Here is an 8,039-nt window from a genome sequence, read left to right as displayed (position 1 = left end):
CCAGCTATACTACTCCTAGGCATATATCCAAAATATGCTCAAGTATACAACAAGGACATTTGCTCAACCATTTTTGTAACAGCTTTATTCGTAATAGCCAGAACCTGGAAATAACCCAAATGTCCCTGAGTTGATGAATGGATACAGAAATTGTGGTACAGTTACACAATGGAATAGTACTCAGCAGTTAAAAGCAAGGAAATTATGAAATTTGCAGTTAAACCGATTGAACTAGAAAAGATCATCCTGAATGAGGTATCCCAGAAGCCTAAAGACACACATGGTATATACTCACCTGTAAGTATTTCTTAGCCATATAATATAGGATAAACATACTAAAATCTGTACATGTAAGAAGGAGGACCCTGGGTAAAATGATCAATCCTCATTCAGAAAGGCAAAAGGCATAGACATTGGAAGAGGTAGAAAACAGGGAACAGGACAGGAGCCTACCACAGAGAACCTCTGAAAGACTCTACCCAGTAGGGTATCGAGGCAGAGGCTGAGACTCATAGCCAAACTTCGGGCAAGGAGTCTTATGAAAGAATGGGGTGCTAGATAATATGCCTGACTGACCCCAAAATTCTACCAGGCAACTTCTACAGCTGATAAACATCTTCAGCAAAGTGGCCGGATACAAAATTAACTCAAAAAAGTCAGTAGCCCCCCTGTATACAGAAGACAAAAGGGCTGAGAAAGAAATTAGGGACACAACACACTTCACAATAACCACAAAAGACATAAAGTATCTTGGTGTGATCCTAAACAAGCAACTCAAAGACTTGTATGAAAAAAATTTCAAGTCTCTGAAGAAAGAAATAGAAGAAGACATCAGAAGTTTGAAATATCTCCCATGTTCAAAGCTTGGCAGGATTAACATAGTAAAAATGACCATCTTACCAAGAGCAATCTACAGATTCAATGCTATTCCCATCAAATTACCAAAACAATTTTTTACAGACATTGAAAGAAAAATTCTCAAATTCATATGGAATAACAAGAAACCAAGAATTGCTAAAATAATCCTCTATGATAAAAGATCTTCTGGAGGTACCGCCATCCCTGATTTTAAGCAGTACTATAGACCAACAGTAATAAAAACTGCATGGCACTGGCATAGAAATAAAATGGTGGCTCAATGGAAGTGAATAGAAGACCCAGAAATAAACATACATACTTATGGACACCTGATTTTTGACAAAGATGCCAAAACCATACAATGGAAAAAAGATAGCATCTTCAACAAATGGTGCTGGTCTAACTGGATGTCTACATGTAGAAAAATGCAAATGGATCCATACTCATCACCCTGCACAAAACTAAAGTCCAAGGGGATCAAAGACCTCAACATAAAACCAGACACATTAAATCAGTTAGAAGAAAAATTGGGGAACAGCCTGGAACTCATTGGTACAGTAGACAACTTCCTGAAAAGAACACCAACAGCACAGGCTCCAAGAGCAACAATCAATAAATGGGACCTCATGGAACTGAAAAGATTCTGTAAAGCAAAGGACACGGTCATCAAAACAAAACAAGAGCATACAGACTGGGAAAGAATCTTAACCAACGCTCTATCTGACAGAGGGCTAATATCCTGTATATATAAAGAATTAAAGAAGTTTAAAAGCAACAAATCAAGTAATCCAATTTAAAAAAGGGGTACAGAGCTAAACAGAGAATTCTCTGTAGAGGTATATCAAATGGCAGAGAAACACTTAAAGAAATGCTCAATGTCATTAGCCATCAGGGAAATGCAAATCAAAACAACCCTGAGATTTCACCTTACATCCATCCGAATGGCAAAGATCAAAAACTCAAGTGACAACACATGCTGGAGAGGTTGTGGAGAAAGGGGAACCCTCGTCCACTGCTGGTGGGAATGTAAACTTGTACAACCACTCTGGAAATCAATCTGGTGTTTTCTCAGACAACTAGGAATAGAGCTTCCTCAAGATCCTTCCATACTACTCCGAGGCATATATCCAAAAGAGGCTCAAGTACACAACAAGGACATTTGCTCAACCATGTTTATAGCAGCTTTATTTGTAATAGCCAGGAGCTGGAAACAACCCAGATGCCCCTCAACTGAAGGATTGATACAGAAATTGTGGTACCACTTTACAATGGAATATTACTCAGCAATAAAAAACAAGGAAATCATGAAATTTGCAGATAAATGGTGGGAACTGGAAAATATCATCCTGAGTGAGCTAAGTCAGAAGCAGAAAGACACACACAGTATATACTCACTCATACAGACATATAATATATGATAAACCTACTACAATGTGTACAGGTAAAGAAGCTAATCAAGAGGAAGGACTCTGGTTACAATGTTCATTCCCCATCCCAAAATGCAAAGAGGATGGACATCAGAAGAAGAAGAAAACAGAAATCAAGTTAGGAGCCTGCCACAGAGGACCTCTGAAAGGCTCTGCCCTGCAGACTATCAAAGCAGATGTGGAGACTTCTGGCTAAATGTTGGGCTGAGTGTATGGAATCTTATAAAAGAAGTGGGAAATAGCAAGATCTGGAGAGGACAGGAGCTTCACAAGGAGAACAACAGAACCAAAAAATCTGAGCACAGGGGCCTTTCCTAAGACTCATACTCCAACCAAGTACCATGCATGGAGATAACCTAGAACCTCTGTACAGATGTAGCCCATGGCAGTTCAGTGTGCAAGTGGATTTTATAGTAATGGGAACAGGGATTGCCTCTGACATGAACTGATTGGCCTGCTCTTTGATCACCTCTCCTTGAGAAGGGAACAGCCTTACCAAGCCAGAGAGGAAGACAATGCAGAGACTCCTGATGACATCTGATAGGTTAGGATCAGAAGGAAGGAGAAGACCTCCCCTATCATTGGACATGGGAAGGGGCATGACTGAAGAAGGGGTAGGGAAGGATGGATTGGGGGTAGAGGACAGAGGGGTTTATGGGGGGCTACAAAGTGAATAAAGTGTAATTAATAAAAATTAAAAAAAATAAAAAAAATCATGGTGAAAAAATAAAAAGAATGGAGAGCTAGAAAGACCTGGAGGGTACAGGTGTTCCACAAGCAGACCAACAGAACCAAAATATATGGGGCCAGGAGTCTTTTTTGAGACTGATACTTCAACCAAGGGCTATGCAAGGAGATAACCTAGAACCCTTGCTCAGATGTAGCCCATGGCAGCTCAGTATACAAGTGGTTTCCCTAGTAAAGGGAACAGAGTCTGTCTCTGACATGAACTCAATGGCTGGCTCTTTGTTCAGCTCAACCTGAGTGTGGGGTGGAACAGCCTTATAAGGCCACAGAGGAAGACAATGCAGCCAGTCCTGATGACACCTGATAGGCAAGGGTCAGATGGACGTGGAGGAAGACCTCCCCTATCAGTGGATTAGGGGAGGGGCATGGGATTAGAAGAGGAAGGGAGGATGCAAGGGAGAGATACAGTTAGGATACAAAAAATGACTAAATTGTAATAAATAAAAATAAATAAATAAATTTAAAAACAGAAAGGGACCTGAGGTGACAGGAGCTCCACAATAAGACCAACATAGCCAAGTAAGCAGAGGATCAAACAAGGACCATGCAGGAACTGGACCTAGGTGCCCTACAAAGGTTAAGCTGATGGGCATCTTAGACCTCATGGGAGTCGTCTAGTAAGGGAAGTGGGGACTCCATCCGACAAAACCACACTGGCCAGGTTTTTGATCACTTTCCTCTTGTGTGACTGCCTTGGCAGGCCACAGGAAAAGAGAACATGCTTAGTCCTGATGCAACTTGATGAGCTGGGCTGAATGGAAAAGGAGGCTCCACTTTTCTGAGAAAAAGGGGAGAACAGAGAGGAAGGTAGAGAGTTTAGGAAAGGGAGGATGGATGGAATATTACAGGATGTAGAGTGAATAAAAATAAAATTAAGAAAAAGAAAATTTTTTACTTCTGGCCTTTATCCCGCAAAAGTAAAGAACAATATCATTTGTCTAAATAGCTCAAAGTTAATTCTTTAATCCTGAATTGGAGTTAGCAAAAGGTTTAAATGGGATAACAACTGCACTGGAAGTCATCCAAGTCCACTTACAACTATATTGGTTCTACAATTAATACTGTGTGGAAAGTACAAGAAATGTCTCCAAAGGCATCTATGTCTTCAGTTCTACCTTCTGAGGATGTAAGATTTTGTGGAAGAGTAAGCAAACAAACAAAAAGAGAATTGAGATAAACATTTTGCTGATTCAAATAGTGAAATTATCTTGAATTATCACTGTGATTCAATTAGAAATTTCAATAAAAACACTGTTATAAAATACAGCATAGTAAAATTTTAGACTATGAGACTGACTCACCTGATTGGATTCTTTTAGTGATTTTTTTCTTCAGACTGACACAGTTTTGTTCAGTTGTACAAATGTGATTAATATTTTCTGCTCCTCACTACTATTTTAGGTGGTAACAATAAAATGAGGCAATTTAAATCAATAGGATTTGATTTAAATTTTTTATTTTTTTATTATTCATCACAGGTTATTTAGTTTGTATCCCAGCTTTAACACCCTCTCTCATTCCCTCCCAATTCCACCCTCCTTCCCTCAACTCCTCCCTGTCCCTTTCCAAGTCCACTGCTAGAAGAGGTCCTCCTCCCCTTCCATCTGACTGACCCTACCTTATCAGGTATCTTCCGTACTGGCTGCAATGTCCTCCTCTGTGGCCTAGCAAGGCTTTTCCTTTCTCGGGGGCGAGTGGAGGTAAGGGAGCCAGTCCTTGAGTTTGTGTCAGAAATAGTTCCTGTTCCCCTTACTAGGAACCCACTTGGATACTAGCTACCATGGGCTACATCCGAGCAGGGGTTCTAGGTTATATCCAAACATGGTTCTTAGTTGGAGAAACAGTCTCATAGAAGACCCCCGTGCCCTTATATATTTGTCCTCGTGGAGCTCCTGTCCTTTCCTGGTCATATTAACAAATGGGATGGACATAGGAAGTAGGAGAAAACAAGAAACAGGACAGGAGCCTATCACAGAGAGCCCCTGAAAGACTCTACCTAGAAGCATATCAAAGCAGATGCTGAGACTCATAACCAAACCTTCAGCAGAGTGCAGGGAATCATATGATAAAATAGGATTGGTTTTCTAAAGTTGATATACAGGTGCAAAACAGGCACACAAAGTATGGGTTCTGTATAGATATGAATGTGGATGCATTTGTTAATCTATATGTGCTATATATAGAAGCGACACATGGAGGCTATGTACTAATGCAGGCTACGATGGGCAGTCTAGAACTTCAAAAGTTAAAAATACGGATTAATAAAAAATTAGTGGGGACAATGGAGTTATGATACCGACATACTGTCCAAATGATTACAAGTTTGATGAGTAATCTTTTTTTTTTTTTTCAGATATAAGAACTATGCTTCCACTATGGTCTTAAGATGAATAAACTTCTCACCTATGTCCTCATTAAAGGATGTCCTTTATATTCAAGCTGGGCTTGGAGTCCTGGCCAATATGTTTCTCCTTTTTTTCTATTCTTTCACAATCCTAGGTCACAGACCTAAGCCCATGGACCTGATGTCTTGTCAACTAACCTTCGTTCATGTAATGATGCTCCTCACAGGAGGAGACATTTGGCTTACAGACATATTTGAGTCACTGAACATTGAGAATCACATCAAATGTAAGGCAACTTTCTACATACACAGGGTAACGAGAGGCCTCTCTATCTGCATCACCTGCCTCCTGAGTGTGTTCCAGGCAGTAACTATCAGTCCCAGTAGCTCTCTGTTGGCCAGTTTTAAACATGAGCTTAAAAAATACATGATCTATGCTTTCTTATGTATTTGGTCGTTGAATTTGTCCTTCAATAGTAACCTGATCTTCCATGTTGGTGGTTTTACCAATGTGAGTGAGACAAACCAGATGAAGGTCACTGAATCCTGTGTAGTCTTCCAAATGGACTATGTCATCAGGGGATTGATTTTAACAGTGACAACCTCCAGAGATGTGTTTCTTGTAGGAGTCATGCTGACCACAAGTGCATACATGGTGATAATCTTGTTCAGACATCACAGGCAATGCAAGCATCTTCACAGCATCAGCCACCTGAGAGTGTCCCCTGAGAAAAGGGCCACCCAGACCATCTTGCTGCTGGTATTTTTCTTTGTGGTCATATACTGGGTGGACTTCATCATTTCATCTATCTCATTCCTTGTGTGGATGTATGACCCAGTCATCCAGACTATTCAGAAATTTGTGATGAATGCCTATCCCACCGTTACTCCTTTGGTACATATCAGTTCTGATAAGAGAATCATCAATGTGCTGAAAATCTTGCAGTTAAAATGCTACTAGATTTTTTAAAGGATTTTTTATTCTTTTAAAAATAGTGAATTCATTTTTATTGATATATTGTGCCAGCATGTATGCATGTGTACATTCCAGGTGACCTCGGAGTTCTGAAGAGTATAAAGCAAGCCTCAATAGATACAAAAATATTGAAATAACCTCTTGTATTTTATCAGATCACCTTGGATTAAAGCTGGAACTCAGTAACAACAGGAAGAACAGAAAGCCTATTAACACATGGAAACTGAAAAACCTTTCTACTCAAGGACCACTGGGTCAGGGAAGAAATAAAGAAATAAACTAAATCTTCCTAGAATTTAATGAAAAAGAAGACACAACATAGCCAAACTTATGAGACACAATGAAAGTGGGGCTAAGGGGGAATTCATACCACTAAGTCCCTTTTTTCAGAAATTGTAGAGGTCTTGTGCTAGCATATTTTTTATTTGCATTATTTTATAGCATCTTTATTTTATTTGCATTAGTGTGAAGGTGTCAGATCCTTGGAATGGGCATTACAGACAGTTGTGAGCTGCCAAGTGGGTGCTGAGAATCGAACGCGGCTCCTTTGGAAGAGCAGAAAGTGCTCTTAACCAGTGAGCCATATAAGATGCACAAAAATTTGCTTCTGTGCTTGTCTTTTTGTGTGCTTCTTTTATTTGTATTAGCGAGTGTTTGGGCAGTTTTCTTGTATGACCTTATTGAAAGTCTTGTGTTTGACATTGATGTGGGTTTCTCTTTCCTCACCTATACCCATAATTTGAAAGTTTACTTTTTTTATGGTGTCCCACATACACAATACTTTCTAGACAAACACTCTAATAACTGAGCTATATTTCCAGCCCCATAGCAAGATTTCTGCTGATAATACACTCACTTTACTTTACATCTGTGTGCTCTACAAGAAAGACTTCTTTGCCCAGATGTGTTTGGAGGAGGTGACATTTTCTTAATTTTAGCAAAAGAGCTGTTACTTTCTAGGTGGGACCCTGAAGCCCCTGTCAAGTAAGTATGGAAGCCACCACAAATGTTTTGGAAGCTGGAATGATACCTTGAGGAAAACTGAAATGCTTTCTACTTCTTTTAAATGGAATATTATTATTGTTACTTTTGTTTTGTTCACAAAGTTAGGATCAGTCAATCCACATAGACAGGTGTGACCTGGGGAGAATATCTCACACATGGAAACCGAGAGCACAACTGTTCCTATTGTAATGTTCTCTTGAAATTAGGAAAGTTCACTTTTCCATTGGATGGCACCACTTTCTAACAACCTCAAAGTCAGAACTTCCTTCTCCAAATGACATGATAATTGTGACATGATAATCTAGAGGGAGATGAGCTAATGACATTTCTTCCCTATAATTATTTCTTAGGGCTTCATTCACCATGGATGTTTATGGCAGGCCCAGCTGGGTTAGTGTTTATTTTTCCTTTCCGTAATACTAAGAGCTGAAAGTATGTGATTGAATGAAACAAGAGTTTCTGTAATAAGTGTTTTGAGAATTTTATGCTTCTGATATCTCTTTGAACCATAGTTTATCATAAGAAAACACACCAGATGCTTCTAGACATATGACATCAGCATAATGATTTATAAAAACACATACATTTCACTTAATATTATTTTTGATGATAATACATGTTACAGTAGAAGGCAGTCTATTGGAAAGAGAAAAGAGGCCTAGAAGAAGGTGGACAGAGTGAT

General features: G+C 39.4%; 1 pseudogene; it reads left to right on the top strand.

The window, feature by feature from the left end:
• The first annotated feature begins 5,407 nt into the window (after positions 1-5,407).
• On the top strand, positions 5,408-6,337 carry LOC129675137 (putative vomeronasal receptor-like protein 4; annotated as a pseudogene).
• Positions 6,338-8,039: the final 1,702 nt, after the last annotated feature.

This window comes from Psammomys obesus, unplaced genomic scaffold, assembly GCF_907164565.1.
Source record: "Psammomys obesus unplaced genomic scaffold, mPsaObe1.curated_primary_1811, whole genome shotgun sequence".
Taxonomy (NCBI): Eukaryota; Metazoa; Chordata; class Mammalia; order Rodentia; family Muridae; genus Psammomys; species Psammomys obesus.
This window is presented reverse-complemented; position numbering and strand designations above follow the sequence as displayed.